Source organism: Plectropomus leopardus, chromosome 18, assembly GCF_026936395.1.
Source record: "Plectropomus leopardus strain MGB_pleo_1.0 chromosome 18, ASM2693639v1, whole genome shotgun sequence".
Classification (NCBI taxonomy): Eukaryota; Metazoa; Chordata; class Actinopteri; order Perciformes; family Serranidae; genus Plectropomus; species Plectropomus leopardus.
The window spans coordinates 17,726,846-17,738,845 of record NC_142193.1 but is presented as its reverse complement, the minus strand read 5'-3'; positions in this window follow the sequence as shown (position 1 = coordinate 17,738,845).

Genomic DNA, 12,000 nt, shown 5'->3' with positions numbered 1-12,000 from the left:
AGTACATTTTATTTATAAAGCACTGCTCAAGGTACTCAAAGACACTTTAAAAATGTAAAAAATAAAAAAATCACAAAATAGAATAAAATAGGATATCCAACTCTCATTTATTCATTTGTATGCACAGTACTACCCACTTCTACATTGACGATTTCGCACAAGGACAAGTAGCAGGCCTGGGCATCGCGTGCGTGTGACCTCGGCTCAATGGTATGCACAAGCATATGTGCTTGCCCAGGCACGCTACTCCTGTGCCGAAGTGTTTTAATACTGAGGTTTTAGATTTTTATCCTTTTACTGAGGAAAATACATGTTTAAGAGGTAATGAACATGACTGTATAAATGAGACTTTGATTTTAGTTATGAGTTGTGTTGGTTTGTAAATGAATGTCACGCTATAGTATTGCTGTTGTTAAACGCAGCCACCTTTTACTCCATAGAGAATTTTATCCGTTTTTGTATTCTTCATTCATTGTGGAGTCATGTGACAAAAACAGTTTTCTTCGCATATTCAACGCAACACATAAAGCAGGCTGTTCTCACAAACTGCTTGTACATTTTCCTTAAAAAACAAACCCAGAAGTTGTACACCCCACATATTTTGAAAGGCCGCTGCGCTGACGGGAGTAAAAAGTGAGGCAGGTTGGGGTGGTGTATGGGTCACAAAAATCCAGACTTAGCCCCCGGTCTTTTCCCTGTGGACACGTGTTTGAGATTATGTAAACTTTGAGTGAACTTGAAGTCTTTTTAAGGTATATCCTCATGATGTTTCTTTTCCTAAACCTCACCACAGTGACTTTATTTGCCCAAACCTAAAGGCATCCAACCATGTTTCTTTTCTAAACCCTATACATAGTAACTTTTGCTGCCTAACCTAACCTTAGTAACCATGGTGTAGTAATTATGTAACTGTACATTAAAGATGTAATGTCATTTGTGAGACGCTAATTTGTATAATATCATACAAACTGTTGTGCTTGCATTTTCGTAGGATATCATATGACCCGTTCTATGATATTATGTTGCGTGGTGTTTAATATATATACAATAGATAATGATCATTTATTTGGTGAAGGAAAAAAGCAGATGTAGTAAAAAGAACTAAAATCATTTCCGTGATTTTTCTAAAAATGTTAAGAACTACTCTATTAAGCAGGGTCAGATCAAATGAAAGATCTATTAAGATAGATACTCTTTTTAAGCAAATTTGTTGAATCATTATGTGCTGTGACTGGTAAAGAGAGAGCTGCTGTTTAACAGTGAATGGACCAGACTTCATTTGTCCTGCCTGGTGTCTGCTGTGTGAAACCCAAGCTCCTCTGCTCTGAGGTAATGCTATAGTGTTTGCAGACGGCTGCAAGAGTGGATCAGGTGACGGCAGGGTGAGACACTTCCATTTTTAATCACCTGACTGACACACACATCCTCACTCTCTCCTTGTCTCTTTCATGTTGACACAGGCCTTTTAAATTTTTTATTTATTCTTTTTTTTTAACTGCTCTTAGAGCTGAAAATAGAGATAAAGTCCCATCAAAGAAGGTCCCAGGCCTGTAGATGAAAGTACCTTACTTTGTCAGGATGGCAGTTCAATCCTGAAGAAGAATGGTGTTCCAAAAAAATTTGTCAGACATTAAAAGTCTCAAGAAGTGTTTTGTGCTGCCGCAGTCTACTAAGCGAAGTTCAACAAGGACAAACTGAGAAGTGCTAATGCAGAATAGATGGATGAGAGATGTAGAAACAGCGACCTCTTCAGAGAGACTTCATGTGGAGGTGTGGATTTGTAGTACTGAAGTAAGGTTCTGCACATAGGAAGTATATTTGGTACAGTTTTGCTACAAATGACTGCATAGATGCATAAAAGCAACGCTTGCTGAGCACTTTTGTGGCACAAAAACAATCAAGTGTTAAAACCGGTGTTTGATTTTGTTCCCACGAGCCTGTAAAAGGTCAAACTCCACTGCAATGTAAATATTAAAGGTTGAGCAGGTTCCTCTGCATAGCAGGTAATCCCCTCGAGGCACAGACAGACAGTCAACACTTAATAGAGAGGGCTGTGAAATTCTTTCAGGACACACTCACATGAGTACCCCACATGACACGGAAAAGTAGTATTCAGCCAGTGACTGTAAAGGTAAAGGGCAGTAATCAAAGTCTGTCTGCAGCACTTTGAATGGAGATCAAAGGGCAAACATTTTCCACATTTTGTGGGATGAACGTAAGAGGGAAATTGTGTGATCAGTTTATAACTGTATTCAAGAAAATGATTTGGACTGTCAGTGATGAGGCGGCACTTTTAAGGTTAGGAGGATTATGGTAAGCATTAGCCTCTTTTTGGAGCATTTTCCTCATGAAATGCAGTTCCCAAAATCCCCTCAGTATCACCAAACAGTAATCCAGATGTCACATGAATTTGAGCATGGGCAGTCTGTTTTCACAAACATCCGGGGGGCATTAAATAGTGTAGTGGGGATTTTGTATTTCAGAGCAACGGGGGAAAAATATCCTGATCATTCACTTACAGTTCACCCCAAAATCAAAAATACAAATTTTTCCCTTTTCCGGTAGTGCTGTTCATCAATCTAGATTGTTTTGGTGTGAGTTTCCTGTTGAAGATATCGGTCATATAGACATCTTCCTTCTCGGAAATATAACGGCACTAGATGTCACTTGGCTTGAAATATTTTTAAAAACTCAATAGCATGTCTTTTTCCAGAAATCATAACCTGGTTATTCAAGATGATCCACAGACCTTGTGAGCAGTTTCCTGTAAGACTGATTTTCATACCAACTACACCACCCAATCACCCCGCAGAAGGAAGCATTCATCTACTCATGGATGAAAGGCTCCTTCTCATAACAGTGTGAGATGTAAACATTAAAGGTGTTGTCCTTGGTTGAGCTGTAACATTAGCTAGCTCAGTGGTGCTTGCTGTGCTAGCACGCAAGCTTGCTTCTGCGCAGTGATTCAGTTGGTGGGTGTAGTTCAATGGAAAGAAAAGTTCCTACATGAAACTGTTCAATACAAGGTCTGTGGATTATTTTGAGAGATTGAGTCATTATTTCTTGAGACATGGCTGTTAAAGTTTTTTAATGTGTTTTTTTGGCACTTTGAACACCACCGATTGCTAACTTATTCCATTATATTGGAGAGACAGCTCTACAGCTGATATCTCCATTTGTTAACTCACACAGAATATAGTAATATATATATAGTATAGAGAGACAAATTTGAACTACTTTATAAATTGCTGAATAACAGATTAGGTGTTTTGTGTGTAAAATCTAAATCTGAAAGTAACTACAGTTGCATAGTATAACAGAAGGTATAGTTTAATACTGTAAAAGTTGGGAAGTAGAGGCGTTACATACAAACACATTTAGGTAAATTGACTCAAAATTGAATTCAAGCACAGTCTGATTGTTTTATTATATAATATGAATATGCTCAAGGTGAACTCTCTGTTATAACAAACACTACACCCTTGTCTTTAAGACTTTTTTTAGAATGAAGTCCTTTAACTTGAAACAGGCCTTTCAGGGAGATTTCAACCACACCTCTGTTTAGTTCAAGATCAGATACTCTACAGCTGTGGCTGTAGTTTACTTAACAAATTCATGTGAATCATGGCCACCTGCTTAAAAGGAAACCATAGGGTGGAATTTTGTCAGTGACACAAGATAAACGATTCACTCAACTGTTTCCTCTTTCCTAGTAAAGCAGACCAGAATGACAGGTTTGGTGTTTGACCAGCAGTATCAGCAGATGTCAGGTTCCCATACTATCAGGATTAATTTAACAAAGAGTCACAGGGTTTATCATTTAACTATAACAGTATAATGTGATCAGCGAGAGCACACATTTGTAGCTGCGCTCACTGGTTGGCTGGAAGTGTGAGTCAGTGAAGGATTGGTAGTTAGTTGTGCTTAGCCTGAGGAAACATTTACCCATTAAACTGTAGCTCTGAAACTGTAACTGAATAACAATCTGGTAGACCGGCTTTAATGCACTCACAAAGACTGACTCCATTCCCCTGTCTTTGTTGTGACCCCCATCTTGTTGTCGTAACATTTCACTGCCAAGAAATGTTGCTCCACACACAAAGAAATTGTAAAATTCAAGTCAGGCTTGCTCTGTTTCCTAGAAGAGTGAGGAAGAGAAATACGAGCAGAGAGAAAAATTGGATAGATGTGTGGAAACACAAACTTTAAAAGTTCAGGCATGCATATGTCTTTACTCTAACACCTGGCTGCAGCATGGCCTGCATTTGAATAAAGCCTGTGACCGCCTCCTTTAAGCTTAATCAAATCTCGTGTCTGTTTTTTTTGGACTATTTAGGAGACAAAGAGAAGGAGGGGTGTGTAGATGTCCTGTGTATGTGTGTGGAGGGCAGCAGTGTTGGCAGGAACAGCGACCATGAGCTCATGTTGGCCCTTCCCATCTTGGCTTGACTTCTGCTTCATCCCTCAGGGATAAGCAGGACGATGAGCTTTACGGTGAGGTGTGTAAGTCCTCTTTGTTGAATCGCAGCAGGAGAGACCTTGCATTGCTAGCAGAGGCTGAGTGGATCAAGATGGTAAAGGGCACATAGCGACCATCCCACTGCACACTTTGTTTTGGGAGCAGTGAAATCTATGGGAATTAACAAATACATCTCAGCTGAGCCAAACTGATGGCGCTGGTTCCAGAATTGGTGCTCAGCAGACGTAGCAGTTGACAGATGCTCGTTGTGGAAATAGAGCTGAGTTCTATCTTCGGAAACACTGCGTGATTGTTTGTTTGTGCGCCGTATAAGTATATGACTGAGAGCAGCTTTGAGAGGGAGATGTTGTTCACCCCCACACACAGCAAAAAGGCCATAATGTGGGCCTTTGTTCTGCATTCACATGAAGAGATCAAAAACAGGTCCGAAAAATTACAAATACTAAACAAAGGCATTTTCCTCCTACAAGCCATGGGCGTTGACAACTTCCACATGAAAGCCCCAAGTCAACTTTAACTCTTTGCCTCTGTAGAAAGTCATTAGGACAAGCCTGAACCTTTTAGACAATACACCCCCGCATTTCATGGTAGTTCTCCGAAAAGGCAGGAAGAGAAAATAACTGCAGGGTCATTTGAGTGCAAGCGAGCAAATGAACAAAACTTTAGGTAGTTTGCAGGGTTCGCATTAGATGGTACACAATTCAAAAGCTCAACACGAATTAGAGGAAAAACTGCTGCACACTGTCTAACTTGCAAAAATCCTTATTTTAGTGTAACTTTTTTGGAGACCTTCATCAGGCAAACAGTTTTTGGCAAAGAGAAGCACTCTTATGTAGGAGGAGCTGTGAGTTTGCAGTCAGTCACGTTCCCCTCGTGCAGTGGGAAGGCAATACAAAACATCAATTTATCTGTCAGTATTCAATATTATATATAGAAAGAGAGATGTTAAAAGGTAAGAACACTAAAAACACTATTTAGGAATATATATTTTTAGGAAAATATTATATAATTGTAAAGACCATACAGGCCTAAATCAGGCCATGCTGAAACATTGCATATATATAACATGACAATTCAAAGCCCGGCTGCAGCAGGCCTGTTGGCTGCAGTGAGTTTGCTCTGAATGCACATGCAAAACTTAAGGAGGGTGTCATTATTTAGGCAAATAATGCTTATTCAAAGACAGAGGTTTTTGGTTAGATTCTACTGGTAGAAGCTCTCACTAAACTGCAGCCACCTCAGGACAGGGCACAGTGTGGTAGAAGAGAATGAGAGGAAACAGAGCCAATACACACACACACCCTGTTAAGCCTTACTGGAATCATGATGCCCTTTGGATTTCCTTACATGACACACTTGCTTCACCTTCAGCCAGAGGTAATTTACTCAATGGCAGGCAGAAAAAACAGACAAAAGGTTGTAATAGATGCCTTAACAGCACTGTTCACAGGGTGTGCTGCATGCAGTAATTACCCAGCTTTACATGCACACTTTTTCTGTAAAGTAGTTTAATAAAGGATTCATAATAACATGGCTGCAATGTGACTGATTACGTTTAGTGTGCTAAGTGCCTTATTTTTGGATATGTGAGAAAAGAGTACTCACTTTAATTGCTAATTTATCTGTGTTACTGTAATTCTGTTGTAATTATAAATCCTTAACTACAACCTAGTTATTCACAGTATTTCACCCCCAGTGTGTATCAGCATGCTGAAAGTGTGCATTTGGATGAATACAGAGATTATTTTTTTGGCCTGTCTGCGCAGAGTGACGTGTAGGCAAATGCTGACACCTAGTGGATTATGGGACAAGAGACCACTGGGAGTCCTGGAGGAGGAGGGTCTGATCAGTGTTGCTTACATTGTGTGTCCATCTGGATGATTAATTACTTGCCTACAGGCTCACCGAATGCATAATGAGTTTGTGATGAAGGTCAGATAGGCTACTGTTTATCACAAAGAAACCATTAGGGCACATTTAGCTCTGTGTTATTTCTTAATGAGTTTGTTTAAGGGCTATTGCCACTATTTAAGACATTTTACAATGATACTTGATACAGTCCTTGTTATGTTTATTTATGTTTAAAACTTTGCCTGTCCTGGTAGCAGCATTGTTATATGGTAATGTTGGTTTGTTGGTTGACCACTTTGGTCCTGAGGTGAGTTAAATTTAGTAGACATTCAGGGTCCCTAGAGGACGAATCCTATTGACTAGAGTGATCCCCATTCCTCTGATACCATCGACAGGTCTAAATGGGTGGGTATAAGACTTGTGTATTTTAAAGCCGCTCTAATCAATATTAAAGAGACAAATCCACAGAGAATTTTTGCCTGACTCTGCAGTTCCCCTCAGCTCTATGGGCTGTTTAGACCTCTTCCATCTCATTGTTTTGGTTTTATGGTCCACAGCAGGCAAGCAACTGTGTTTTGCAGAAAAGCTCTGTACACATCCTGGCCAGCACTAAGGCCGAGACACACTCTCTAAACCCAAGGGAGCTATGAGATATTACACATGCACAATGCAACTGGAGCTGCGATGTTGGAGTTATGGGTCATTACATTTGCATTGGGAAGTCAGAATTTCGGAGTCCCTTGTTGGAAATTTTAACTGGAACGTCATCAAGAAGTTGGGTTTCTGACCTCGAAAGTCAGAGAAACCTCATCAACCCTGACCTAAAAAGGCTGCTCCTTGCATCTACATTATTGTGAAAGCTGTGGTAACATCCTGTTTAATAGCACTTTTATGTTATTTGAGTAAGAAAAAAACAGTCATACGCACAGCTCTGTCCAAGTTCTATCTGTGGACATTTTGGTGCAGTGTTTGTATGCACAAAATACAGCGTAATGCCTTGTTATCAACTGGTATTGCTAATGCCAGCTTGCTTTTTGGACTTGTTCTACTGGTACGTAATGAACTTAGGTTTGATGTCATTCCCAGCTCTGGCCTCCGAGATAAATGGAACGTAGAATTACAGCAGATGGCACAAGAAATACAGGGATGGCATCTGCTCCTGGCTATATAGGGTGCTCATTCTGTAGCATCTTTGGGCACTCTCAGCGTGACAAAATGTATAAGGTACGCTTATATAGATGGCGGACAAAATACAGTAGTTTCATAGAGAAAACATTAGTTTATGGTCTTTTATTAGGGACCTTTTTCAATGACTGAAGCACTGTAATTCGGCAAGTCTGAGCAGATTTTTCTATGCCTGTGTTGTACATCACTGATACAATGCAACATTAAAACGTGACTTTTTCTCTTTTTAACCTCCTTGTCCAAAACCACACTACAGACAAAGTAAGTGAAAGTTTTGGTGAGAATATAGTGGAACATGTAGCTGCTAAAATGTTTGGTAGCTAACTCAGGAGCCAGAGAGAGAGTATATTGGACTATGTTAGGTTGTCAGAAACACTTCTCTAAATGAATGCTAATGTTTCCCTGTATCTGCTGGATGTGTAAACAAGCAACCGTTTGCTGTTTGCTACATGCATATGTATGTAATACTGTTTTCACTCAAGTTTGATTTACATAATCACACAAAACTGTTGTATTTTTCTTTGTTATGGACCTCAGGAAGAGTAACTGCTGTGCTTGTTAAAGCTAATGTGGCTACAAATACAAAAATAAAAAGGTGCATAAGGATTCAAGAGTGATATTTAACAAATCAATAGTGCTGGAGAGATAATTAATTGTGCTAAAAAAAATCTTTACAGCGATATATTCTGGACAAAAAGCATACTTTTTTTTAAATTCAAGTTTGCTTTGTAAGCTCTTGGTTATCATTCACAGCCACCTGTGCATCACGCTGCGGTTAAATCATCGACTGCCGTCATTGCTGTTTATTTCAGGGGCTTCGTGGAATGTTTACACACAGAGCCTCTAAATCCAGATTTAGAGAAAAAACATAATGTTTTTGGCTTTGTGGGGTTTTATAAGCTTAGCCAGAGAATGTCATAAGGATTCAGGTGGTGTTTTGAATCAAATTAGCGGCCATGTGTGTCATGGCTTATTGGGTTACCATGTCTCTGGAAGGCATGACGCCATTACAGCAGCTGCAGCCACCCTGCATGACATTTCCAGGCAGCAGGAAGACATGAAGCCTGTGTCTCACTGGCAATTTACTCCATGCCCTCTTTGCATTATTTGTTGGCTTCATTTAACCTCATTAGCCTAACATGGACTGTGGTTGCCGGCGATTTAGTAGCGCTATGAAGGAACCTGTACTGTGGAGATAAGGATACATTAGGCCTCCACAAGAACAATTCGTCATTGGCAGCGGAAATGAACCCAGTGAGACAGAGAAGGTGGAAGAGAGAAGGGGTGACAAAGGTGAAGGAAAAATAAAGCCATTTTTGTGATGCACTCACTGCCCCTTTCCATTTTCCTTTCTCTTGGGTCATAGCTGACAGTATTGTGCAGCTTTCATCAACAAGAAGTGGCACTTTTTTATTCAGAGAGGAGAATATGTGATCCATCCTACTATTCATATCTTTTCTCTCAGCCTCTTTTTTGATCTGCCTGTCTGAATTCATACTTTGAATCCATTTCTATTTGAAAATGTCCAAGCCCATTATAGAGAGGCCTTCCAGTTCTTCTCTGCTGAAGGAATTTAGATATTCATAAAAAAGCTTTGTAATCTTTCTTTTGTCAGCTGTTGTTTGCTGCTGTTTGTCAGCTGTAATCCGGGCCAATGCAGGTCACATCACAAGTCTTAAACAACAAATTGTCAAGGCAAGATTCAAATCATTCAGGTCTCTGAATGACAGAGGTATGAACTCGAGTCATGACTTGGAAATGACTCAGATTAGAGTCACAAATGTGAGGACTTTAGACTCGACTTGACAAAATTAAAAAAAAAACAAACATGCACCTTGATTTGGACTTCAACATCAGTGTCTCATGACTTCATCTTGAGCCTTTTGACTTGAAAATAATTGACCTTCCCACAAGCCCAAAGATTACGAGATATATTATTTAATAAGTGTGCGAGGAATCAGTTCAGTTCCCTTCATTTCTTGAAACAACTGTTAACGCTTTTTATTCCCAGCAAGTGAAGTGGCAGGAAAAAAACCTTGAAGGCCCAATGTTACATTACTGAGCACCAGTTTGAACAAATTATTCTGAAGATAATTTTTTTCATTTACAAAAACTACAGGGTGGTCAACAATACTGAATTGCAGTATGTAAATTGCTCAGGTCCTAAATTAAAAACACAACTTCCTCCAACAAACTTATTTCAGCAACAACAACAAAATTAAAAAGCATTTATGATTTTTGTAAATTTAATGTATCATTGCTCCAATAAATTTGAGCACATTGCTCTCAACTTGTGACTTGATGTAGGACTTGAGCGCAATTATTTGATACTTATTTTTGACTTGCAATACAATGACTTGGTACTTCTCAGAACAATGACCATTACTATATACAACATATATAGACACAACATTTAACCGTTAACCTTTAAAAACTGTTTGAGCGTCTTTTCAACGCATTTAAGTGGAATTTTATATATGTATTCATTACAGCCAACCCCAGAACTGAGTCAAGTCTTTCACCTTTTTAGTACTGATGTTTTTATATCAGATGTTTTTAATGTGGTTGTTTTATTTTAAATTTCATTGGTTTATTTACTTTACTTTACTTTGCTTTACTATATATTGTTTTTAATTGTAAAGTGTATTGGGACCATGGTGCTTGGTGACTCTACACTTTATATAAAATTGCTCCTCAAGGCTTTGCACAAAATTGTAGTTAAACTTTCAAAATGAATAACTTGGAGAATAAATAAACAGAGAAAACTCTGTTTTGTTCATTTTGGGCTCAAAATATATTGTAAAAAAATGACAATTCTTAGTAATTTGAAACAAACAAATCACAATACAATAAAAAGAACTTAGAACTGCATAAACATCAATTATTGAAATCAGGCACATGTACCAGATAAATGTATGCTGTACTATAAAAACTTGTGTGGCTGCCTTGAGGCAAGTAATAACATTTCTTTGAATATTCTGAACACAAAGAGAATAAAAAATATATATTGAGCTCTTCATTTTATTCCTTTGGGTAATTTTACTTCAGGCCTGATAATAAACTATGGAACTTGTGGGCACAGCTACATATATAAGGCCTGCCTGACAATATGTATTTTTATTGCATCACCACAGGCAAAATGGACCAAGTCTTTTCTCTCAGGTTCTTATATTAACCTCGTGCGTCAAGTCAAGTCAAAAGACCAAGTCTTAGGTCTCAAATTTTGTCAGTCCACTTGTCTCACTATTTACACTCTGTTGGATTTGTGTGTCTATGTGTTGCAAGATTTATACATCTGGAATGTGAAAGTGATTCCTCCCATTTCATTATTTACCTGCATAACCTATACACTATCACAGGAAACAAATGAACTTGACACTCATGGCCTCTTCAATCTCTAGAACGATCCCATTACTAGTGGTGCTCATCAAGCAAGGGATGTGTCTAATTAACTTTTCAAGTGGTTCCCAGGTCAGAGAAAAGACATCTTATTCACGTTCCTCCAGGGATTGAGTCCCTCTTCTTTTTATGAGACCACTCAATCCCAGCTCCACACAGCCCTCAACTGCAGAGCTAGAATGAAGCAATGTGATGTGCTGAAGTGTCTAAAGAGGTTAAAGATACAGAGGAGAAAGTTGGTCTGAACCAGAATGTTTCAAACTTGACCTGTCCTATCTCTAAATAAGGCAAAAAGGCAAGGCAAAAATCTTTGAAAACAAACAAACAAAAAAAAAAAGATGATGAACCCACCAGATACTGTGTGAGTGCTGTTAACTGGTTGATGGACACTGTATGAATGGGAGAATTTGGCATATAGTGTAAAAACATTTTGAATGTTGGGAAAACTAGAAAAGTGTTTTATATAGACAGGCCTATTTGCAGTTATCATTTTATATGAAATTAAAAATAATAATTAAAAAAAAAACACTTTAATTTGATGTGTCAAATGTCAAATTTATGGCCAAAAAACGTGTAGAGTGCAACCTTAAACATATCATGAATGGCCTAAGTTTGATTTTTAAAATCCCTCTTTACTATATATGCCTGAATGAATCATTTCCATTGTGCTGTTCTCAAATGTGCAACTATTTAAACACTCCATCAATGCCTCTTAACAAGGGCAAAATCCTTCTTTGTCTGTCTTTGATTCAGTGAGGATGATGGTTGCCCTTCATGCAGTGATACATTCACTTTTCTGTAACATCTGAAAGAAGGGCTTATTCATTGTGATTGATCTGTAGAAAGAAAGCAGTGTACTGATGGCAATGACTGCAGGCACAACATGCTCATTTCATATAGTGAAATAGATGAGGCTGCTTAGTTTGTGCTCTACGGCTACATCACCGCTGTCACCATGGAGGTAATCGCTTTAGAAAATAACATGGGTTCTTACCTTTCCCTAAGGCAATGCATTTTTTCTGTAGAATATACTGTGGATGCTGCTGGCCATAATAACACACATATGAACAGTTCTAGTGTCCAGT